Below are 10,716 nucleotides of genomic sequence, written 5' to 3' on the forward strand. Positions count from 1 at the left end.
AGAATTAACTTTCTTTTGCAGGGAAAGGTCTCCAGCCGGAAATCAAAGGCGTCTGATGCTATTGCTGGGGACCTAAAACATCTTGTAGGGTGCAAGATCAAATGCCCAAATGGTCTTACTATGTATTTTGTTCCTGAATCGCTTACCAATCATCCTATCTGTCCTAATCTTGATCTGAGCTTTGATAATCCTCTTGTGCGTCAAATGTTTATGCTTCACAATACTCTTGGTGAAGCCTATCTCCCTAACTGTACTGTAGGGTATGACACCTCATGCTTCAGAATGGATTATGGACAGCGGATGCACTAATCATATGGCTGGTGATCGAAGTCTTCTCATGGACTCAACCTTGCGTCCATCTGACAAGAGTCACATCACATTTGCTGACACTGGTAAAAGCAAGGTATTGGGTTTAGGTAGAGTTGCAATCTCAAAGGATCAGCACATGGATAAAGTGATGCTTGTTGAATCCCTTGGTTTCAACTTATTGTCTGTCTCAATGCTTTGTGACTTGAACATGATTGTGATATTTGGAAAATATCGTTTCCTTGTACTAATGGAATCTGACAAGTCTCTAGTCTTTGGAGGGTAGCGGAAAGATGATCTGTACATGGTAGATTTCTCAGCAGGACCACAGCTTGCCGTATGTCTTCTAGCAAAAGCTTCAGAGTGCTGGCTCTGGCATCAGAGGCTAGGGCATGCTGGCATGAGAAACTTGCACACTCTTGCAAAGAAGAAGCATGTCATAGGCATCGAGGGCGTCAAGTTCAAGAAGGATCACTTGTGCGGTGCCTGCGAAGCTGGAAAGATGACAAGGGCCAAGCATCCCTCGAAGACAATCATGACGACATCTCAACCCTTCGAGCTGCTACACATGGACTTATTTGGCCCTACTCACTATTCTACTCTCACTACCACTTCTTGTCTCTATGGCTTCGTCATTGTTGATGATTATTCAAGATATACGTGGGTGCATATAATTCTCTACAAGACTGAAGTGCAGGATGTCTTCAGACGCTTCGCCAACCGTGCTATGAAAAACTGTGGCGTCAAGATAAAGCACATCAGAAGTGACAACGGCACAGAGTTCAAGAACACCGGCCTCGACCTTTACCTGGATACATTGGGTATCACTCATGAGTTCTCAGCTCCGTACACAGCTCAGCAAAATGGCATCATGGAGCGCAAGAGCAGAACACTCATTGAGATGGCACAAATGATGCTCGATGAATACAAGACTCCAAGAAAGTTCTGGCCTGAAGCTATTGATACTGCATGCCATGTCATCAACCGTGTTTATCTTCACAAGCTTCTGAAGAAAACATCCTATGAACTCCTCACTGGTAAGAAGCCAAATGTCAGTTACATCAGAGTATTTGGTGCTAGGTGTTGGATCAAGGATCCACATCACACTTCCAAATTTGCACCGAAAGCACATGAAGGTTTTATGCTTAGTTACGGAAAGGATTCGCACTCCTACAGAGTATTCAACCTCTTTCACTATAAAGTGGTTGAAACTGTGGATGTGCGGTTCGATGAGACTAACGGCTCGCAAAGAGAGCACCTGCCAAATGTGCTAGATGAAGTTCCACCTAGTGAATCCATCAAGCTCATGGGAACTGGAGAAATCATACCAAATGAAGCACAACCTGAAGAGGAACTTATCATTTCTGCACCTAATCAACCTGAAGACAATGCTCAGCCTAAAGACAATCCTCCTAACGATGACAATGATGAGCAAGAGCAAAATCTTCATCCGGTTCATCCTCGTGTTGCAAATGAAGTATAGATTGAGAAGATAATTGACAGCATCAATGCGCCTGGTCCACTCACTCGTTCAAGAGCAACACAGCTAGCAAATTTCTGTGGGCACTTTGCATTTGTCTCAATATCTGAACCCAAGAAAGTTGCTGAAGCCTTCATGGAACCTGAATGGATTCAAGCTATGCAAGAAGAGCTTCAACAATTCAAGCTGAACAATGTCTGGGAACTAGTCAAGCGTCCTGACCCCCGCAAGCACAACATAATAGGCACAAAATGGTTATATCGCAACAAGCAAGATGAGCATGGTAAAGTTGTCAGAAACAAGGCTCGTCTCGCTGCTCAAGGATACACTCAAGTTGAAGGGATTGACTTCGATGAAACATTTGCTCCGGTGGCTAGGCTTGAAGCTATTCGCATACTGCTAGCCTATGCAAATCATCACAACGTCCTGCTGTATCAAATGGATGTGAAGAGTGCATTTCTCAACGGCAAGATTGAAGAAGAAGAAGTGTATGTTGCACAACCTCCTGGCTTTGAAGATCCAAAACATCCTGATATGGTGTACAAGCTAAACAAGGCATTGTATGGCCTCAAACAAGCCCCTCGCGCTTGGTATGACACACTCAAAGACTTCCTGAAGAGCAAAGGCTTCAAACCTGGTTCCCTGGATCCCACACTCTTCACGAAGACATATGATGGTGAAATTTTTGTGTGCCAAATATATGTGGATGACATTATGTTCGGCTGCACCAACCAGAAATACAGTGATGAGTTTGGACACATGATGCAAGAGCAATATCAGATGTCCATGATGGGTGCGCTGAAGTTCTTCCTTGGTCTTAAAATTCGTCAGCAACACAACGGCATCTTCATATCTCAAGAGAAATACCTCAAAGATTGCCTGAAGAAGTTTGGAATGCAAGACTGCAAAGGTTACAAGACGCCGATGCCAACCAAGAGTCATCTGGGTCCTTACGCCAATGGTAAAGAGTTCGATCAAAAGGTATACCGCTCCATGATTGGTTCTTTACTTTATTTATGTGCATCTAGGCCAGATATCATGCTTAGTGTTTGCATGTGTGCTCGATTCCAAGCGGCACCAAAGGAATCGCATCACTTAGCTGTGAAGCGAATTCTTCGATATTTGGCTTACACCCCAACACTAGGATTATGGTATCCAAAGGGCTCAGAGTTTGATCTGGTTGGATTCTCGGATGCTGATTATGCTGGTGACAAGGTGGATCGCAAGTCTACATCAGGCACATGTCACTTTCTGGGACGATCACTTGTCTGTTGGTCTTCAAAGAAGCAAAACTGTGTATCACTCCCCACTGCTGAATCCGAATACATTGCTGCTGGATCTTGCTGCGCTTAGCTTCTATGGATGAAGCAAACTCTCAAGGACTATGGCATCCATCTGAAACAAGTACCACTCTACTGCGACAATGAAAGCGCCATCAAGATTGCCAACAACCCAGTTCAGCACTCGAAGACAAAGCACATTGAAATTCGTCATCACTTTCTCAGAGATCATGTTATGAAGGAAGATATTGACATCATTCACGTCAACACTGAAGAGCAATTGGCAGATATCTTCACAAAGCCCTTGGATGAGAAAAGGTTTTGCAGGTTGCAATGTGAGCTAAATATCTTGGAATCCTCAAATGTCATGTGATCAGGCACACATCCTAACACTTATGCATGTTGATGACTTAGATGTGCAACACACGAAGTAATGTATGTCTTCAATTCAATGAATACTTACACTCTAAGTGTGAATACATTAACGCGGAATTTGACTCCGGAGCGCCACGATAATTGTGCGTCGTGTCTGGGTCTAATACTTCCTATACGGTGGGTAACGCTACCACCAAACCTTTATTTGAAGCGTTTCTCCTGGCGTTATATTTGCAAAATCTTCGCATTTGGTTTGTCTTCAATATTAACATGCTTTATGTTTATCTTCACAATGTTGATTTGGTCTTATTCTGATATATACATATATTAGTGTTCTATCCTCTACAGCATTCACTTATAGCTATGTCTTCTCATCTGAATCTTTCGAACTAAGTGAATGTGATCGGACCCCTAACCTCTCTATGCTTTCTACTTCAAACTCTGTCTATCCAAATCATATGCATTCTGTTGAAACTGTTGAATGTCTTCCCTGCGTCCTTGTCAGCAGAAGATACAGAGACAACATTAAATCTGTTTAAATGCTCAATTCTTATTGCCTGAAACCCGGAGAAGCCGGAACGACCACCCGACAGTCCAGGCGGGCGTGGGAACGTGGGACAACTCCCAATGTGTTGCATGTTCGCCACGTGTCCCTCAGATGTGAACCGCCAGGGGCACCTGCGTAATTGCGCTGTGCCGTCCCTTTCCCTATAAATGCACATCCAATTGCGGTCAAAATCTTTCTTCCACCTCTCCACCTCGACAAACCCTAGCGCCACCGCTAGCTCTCGACGACGCCGGCGACGAAGCGCTTAGCTGTCGCGACCTCTCCGACGCCGTCTTCACGCCGGCCGCGGACATCGTCTTCTCCGCCGCCGCCGTAGGTGTCCTCCGTCGCCAAGTTAGGGCACGGAAGATCGAACTGCTCGGCCTCATCTTCTACTCCGTCTAGCAGTTCATCGTGTGGTAAATTAAAACCCTCTTTTTGATCCTATAGATTCATCCTTTCTACCAAAAGTGGTTTCTGCCTCCACAAATTTGGATCTATCCTGTCTGCATCTCATATGATGCCTCGTATATTCACTTATGCTTCACACGTAGTTAGATTCCTCACTTGTACTTATTCTTGGATTCGTACAAATCTGGAACCAACTCTCAACATATAAGTGAATGTCTTCGCGCTATGAGGTCAATGTCTTCTAAACTGATTTATCTTCAAAATCTTCTGAGAATGCATATGACCTCTTCCCCTTCCCTCGCATCTCTAATGCTGTCACAGGTACATGTCCGTGGGAGAATCCCTTGGTTCTCATAGTCTGCATTCATTTGCAGAATTCTTACAGCATCATATCAACTCTCCCGAAGCCAGTTCCTGCCTGACCAGCAGACAGAAGCCTTTGACAGTGTTGAAGCCATTCAGTCTGAACTTCATGGCAACAGATAAGTCTGCAAGAAAGGGTGGTAGACAGCGCCGTGGGAATACATCGAATGATTTGCCACCAGACCTCTATGAGCTGTACAAGACAGATCCAGAGGAGGACTACAAACAGCAAAAAACCCGAATCCAATGGATTCGAAGATATTGGGCAGAACAATGGTACAAGTACAGATTCGTGACCCAGGAATATGCTGAGAAGAATGCCATCAAGCGACCCTGGGGAGACATCTTGTACAAAAATCTTCCACCCAGGTCCAGAGCTGAAGCGATTGAACAAGGCTTCTACCCTTGCATGGTCCGTGGACCACAGCCTGCAGATGCCGACCCATCTTCATTGCTATGGTGTCGTGACGACAATCTGTTCAAGCGCAACTTTCAGTTTGCCAAGAACTCAGCCAAAGAGAACAAAAAGTCACGGGGATTAGACTTCAACCCCGGTCCCTCAGCTCCTCGTGCTGATGGCACACGCGAAGCTGAACCCAATCTTGTTGGGCCCTTCTACAACCTAGAAGGTCTCATCACTCACATCTTGGTTCAAGGGACAGCCGTGGATCAACCTGCAGATGACGCTGATTCTGACGAAGCGCCTGCTCCACCGAAGCCTAAGAAGCTGAAGAATGCCAAGGCTTCGAAGCCTTCTCCTGCACCAAAAGCTTCACGAGCGAAGCCTCTGGCCACTGCTCCTCCTGCACCAAGTGTGAGTCAGAAGATATCTCTCGCATTTCCAAGTCTGGGAAGAAGAAAAAGAAGCCCATGCACACCACTGGCCAAGCTCTGACCCCTGCTGCTGTTCTGAGGAATGAGAACGACGCCATTGATCTGTCAAGTGACGACGATCTTGCTGATGATGCTCTTGAGCAGCTGATAAAGAGCAAGCAAGAGGCGGAAATATTCAATGATTTGCCTCTCTTTGACGTGGAAGTACTGAAAAACTTCATTGATGAGTGGTTTGACACCCCCAATCTCAGTTTTGATGATCTGCATCTTCCCATTGGGCTAAGCGTCTCCTTCCATGGCGCCATTGCTCCTGAGCTAGCTCTTGCTCAGAAAATTGTTGAGCTGAAGCACAAGATCGACTATGAAAAGGCTCAGTTCAAGAAGCACATGGCCAAGCTCAGCGTAACAGACGTCTAGAACTTCAAGGTCATGTTGCATGAGCTCAAGGAAGCGTTTCACAAGAAACGTGAAGAAGCCAAAGGTTCTCGAGAGCGAATGAAGCTTCTGGCTGCAAAGTGTGTTGAAGCTTACAATGAAGCTGAGAAGCGCAAGGCACTTGGGCGTCCTGGCATCGACCCTAAGATGGCTGCCAAGCAGAAGAAGAAGCCTACTGTGGACCAAGCTGAACCATCCAGGCGGGAAGAACCTCGTATTGTCTTCCCCGCCAGTATGACAGGCGTGAAGCCTAAGGTTCCCACAGTGGCTTCAGAGCATCAGCAAACAAGGGCAGCTGAAGCCAAAGCCGGAAAGCGCAAGACCAAGAACACCTCTGACGATGCTCCACCCACCAAGAAGTGCAAGACCAAGAAGAAAGATCGGGCTGCTCCCACAGAGCCCCTTGTCATCGCGCCAATTTCTGTTGCTCGTCCTGCATCTGCACAACAAGGACGCCGTTTAATAGTTCATGAGCCTGCTTCCCCAGAGGCTCCTGAAGCTGAAGTCATTCCAGCTGTTGACCCCACCGCAGCTGAAGACATTGGTCATCAAGACAATGTTGAAGATGATGAAGTCCTTCCTCAGATCGAGCATAATGTGGTATCATCGCCTGTTCTCACGAACAGCGAACTCATCAGCATTGGTTGTCCTTTGACGCCAATTGCTTAGGATGACTCATGGGCTGATCACCCTCAAGACTCCCCCCGTCAAGCAGAAACACCAGTTACTCCCCCAACTCAAGTCACCACTCCGGTGCTTGAAGATGAAGAGTTTGTGGCCCAACCAACTCCATCTCCACAAGTGTCGCCAGCGTTCCGCAGGCTTCGCAAAGGACCATGGCCACAGGTCACTCTGTCAAGTGTTCCAAAAGGAGAAGAGCGCCAATCAGTATCTCGCCAGGTATTTCCTGAAGCCTCTCCAACTGTGAACAACCCCGAGACTGAAGCCAGCATGGCTGAAGATATTCCGGCTGCATCAGCCGATGACCAAGAAGAACCACGAGTTGAAGAAGAACGTGTTGCTACACCCCCAACCAATCATGAAGTTGTTCTCGAGGAGAACGTGTCCGACCCTCCAGCTACTCGAGTGGAGGTTGATAACACTGAGGCGACCACCAACATCAACACTGAAGCCAATGACGTTGTCATGGCTGACGCTAATGTGTCGCCTGAAGTCAATGTGGTGCCCGAAGTAATAGCACCTGAAGCCAATGCTGCACCTGATGCAAATCTGCAGCCTGAAGTCACTGCTGCTGCCACTGCTCCTGTACCGCCTCCTAGGCCACATACTATCGATCAAGCATACAATTATGGTCAGCTGGTCACTGTCAGATGGCCTATTCTGGTTCCTCCGCCTGCTGCTGGTCCGCAATTTGATTACCATGTCGAGCACAGGCCTCAGGTCCAGAAGCCTAAGCCAAGACTGCCCAGGTTTCCAGGTACTGCCACTTCTCCAGGGTCCTTCAATGCAAATGGCTTCAAGGCACACAATACTTTCTTTGACAGCGCCAAGAACCCCTACTCAAGGCCAAGAATTTCATCTGATCGGTTCTAGAGCTATCAGCAGTGCAGTTACTATTCTTGTGTTCTCTATGATCGAGGGCGCATCTTTCCCCATATGCGTCTAGACTGTGAAGCCATTGCTGGACTGCCATGCCTTGAAGAAGCCCTTGACTGCTTCCGTGATGCTGGATTGCTGAATTTCGTGACTGATAAGGAGCATTGGAATGAAGAGCTACTGCTACAATTTTATGCTACCCTCCACATTCGCGGCTACAACAGGGATCCGAAGACATGGGTCCTTGAGTGGATGACAGGCGACGTACACCATGAAGCCAAAGCTCTTGACATCATTGAGCTAACTGGCCTGCCCACTCCAGGAGAACTATATGAGCCTGGTTGTCAACTTCACCACAATGCTTTGGAGAGTATCTTCCATAAGCCAGAGCCCAACATGAGCCAAATGCTCAGCATGATGAAGCCTCTGCCACACGATGCTGAATACCCAAGAGAGTTCTTTGTTGAAGACCTCGAGTATCTGCCCCGCGCTATCTATCATATCATCAGGCGAACTCTATGGCCAGTCAAAGGACATTCTTCTGCAGCGAAGCTTGAAGGAGCGATGAAGACTTTGGTCTTTTACATCTTCAATGGCATCAGCTTCAATGCTCAAGACTTCTTTATCAGGCAATTGGCTGCATCAAGCTCTGATCTCTTTGGACTGAAATTCTATGCTCCATGGGTTATGCGTCTTATCAAGCTTCATTCAGTTGTCAACTATCAGCCTTCTGCTTGCAACCATCTGATATTTTTGCCAGAGGTTGATATGTCAGTTGAAGCCATATACCCAGAGCCTGCCAAGGAGCCTCTTTATCTTCACAATGCTGATCACCAAAGCTTCACACAGCCCATTGAAGGAGTCCAGGCAGTCACTCGTGTTTATCCTCTGGCTGGCAATACACGCCTACCTCACCGTGCTCAAACTGAAGCCACTGAAAGCACTATTGTTCAAAGGCCTCGGAAGCGATCTCGTGTTCTCAATGACCGAGAGCTTCTCGTTGCCCTGCATCAGAAACAGGATAAGCATCACTACTGGATGAAGCGGCAGATGCAAAGCCTCTTGGTGGACGTCAATCGCATTCGCTATCTTGCCACCAAGAATGCCTTCGTTACACATGAAACCTGTCTGAGGTCATGAAAGAGTCTGACATTGCTTAGTGTTGAAGCAGATCTTCAAGACGATGGCTTCACTGAAAGATTCAAGTTTGACTCCACTCCTCCAAGGAATGCTGTCTTGCGTCGAACTCCGTCTCTTGAAGACTCTGACTATTCCTCCTCAGCTGCAACGGTGAATGCCAGAGTCATCGATGATCATGATGATGCTACTTCACCACCTCCAACTTCAGCGCGTGTCGACACTGCACCAAGTTCTTCTGCACCACCAAACCCCGACGCCGACCCTGCAGCTTCTCCTACTCCTTCTGGGAACGAGTAGAGGCTCTATGTCTTCAAACCTTTTTGGTCCTTACTGACAAAAGGGGGAGAAGCATATGAGTTGATAGTCTTCAAGCGGGTCCATATGGGCGGTTGCTTTATATTTTTCCTAGTGTTTACAACTCTCGCTTTTGATACATTTGGTTCTTTGAGTTGTAACACTTAAACTTGATGGTCGTCTGCTACGTTTTCTGCTATTCTGTGACGCGATGATAAATTCCGCATGTGCGATGCTGAATCCCGCACGAAGTCATATTGCAGACGTCCATTTTTCATTATGCATGTCATTATCTTCGTTATATCAATTCATGCATGATGAATTGTCTTCATAAGTTGAAGAGGATCTCCATAAGTACAACCTGCCATGTGCATTTGCATTCCAAAAGCAAATTACTTATATGCACATCTTCAGGGGGAGCCTTTTGCTACTTATGAAGACAATACATTTATCCTTTAAAATTTCACATACCTTTATCCCCATTGAAAACTTCAACCATTTTGTCATCAATCACCAAAAAGGGGGAGATTGTAAGTGCATCTAGTGCCACCCCTAGTTGGTTTTGGAGTATTGACGACAAAACTGGTTGAGCGACTAATGTGTTTGTGAGAATTGCAGGATAACATAGGTAGTAGTCCCTCGTTGATTTGGTTTACCTACCGGAGACGACCCGTAAAAATGTATGAAGACATTGAAGACAATGTTGGTATGTGAAGATATTCACATTGAAGACTATGACATGAGAAGACATCGCGTGAAGACTATGGAGCGCGAAGACTTAGTTGTTTCGTTGTTTCCTTTCTTCTTTGTTGAGTCATAGGAACCACCGTACTGTTAAGTGGGGTCCCAGTGAACAAAGTCAGAGTGACTGAAGTGATGCTCAACCAAAATCCTATGTCTTCGAGCGAAGACAATGAGAGCAAATCTTATCCAGAGCTGGATGAGTCAGCTTTACTTGCAGCCCAAGTCAAGCTACCGCGTGTGTTTCAAATCTGATCGTTGGAACATGTGTCAGTTCCTTAGTGAGCCAGGGTCATTTCGGACAAATCAGGTCGGGTTGCCTAGTGGCTAGAAATAGCCCACCCCCTTACACCATAAATTGGTGGCTGCTCAGAGTTAGTGCACGGCTTTTTTCGTTTGAGAGCAACCCACCTCCGAAGCTTTTGAGAGAGAGAAATCCTTGCGAGGACAAAGCCCAAACACCCAGAGCCAAAGAGTGTTAGGCATCACTGAAGTCTTTCTGTCCGCGTGACCTGAAGACTTGTTACACTTGAGGACTGTGAATCCTCCAGCTGGTTAGGCGTCGCGTTCTGAGCATCCAAGAGTCATTGTGGATCGCCGGTGAACGAAGTCTGTGAAGGTTTGGAAGTCTACCTTGAAGACTTACCACAGTGATTGGGCGAGGACTGGGTGTCCTTAGCTCAAGGGGAATAAGGTGAAGACACGGTCTTCTGAGTTAAATCTCAGCCTCCCTAACCAGACGTACAGTTGTCACAGCAACTGGAACTGGTCCAACAAATCCTTGTCCTCACCAAGTGACTGGTTCTATCCGCTCCCTCTCTTTACATACAGTTTGTCTTCGTGAAGTCATTGCCTGTTTGCACTACCTGTTTGACTTCACCGTGTGGCTACTATTGTTGATTGGCTTCATACTATCTTCCATCCTGATCTTTACTACCTAGCTGCTATTAGTC

Source organism: Aegilops tauschii, chromosome 1 (assembly GCF_002575655.3).
Source record: "Aegilops tauschii subsp. strangulata cultivar AL8/78 chromosome 1, Aet v6.0, whole genome shotgun sequence".
NCBI lineage: Eukaryota > Viridiplantae > Streptophyta > Magnoliopsida > Poales > Poaceae > Aegilops > Aegilops tauschii.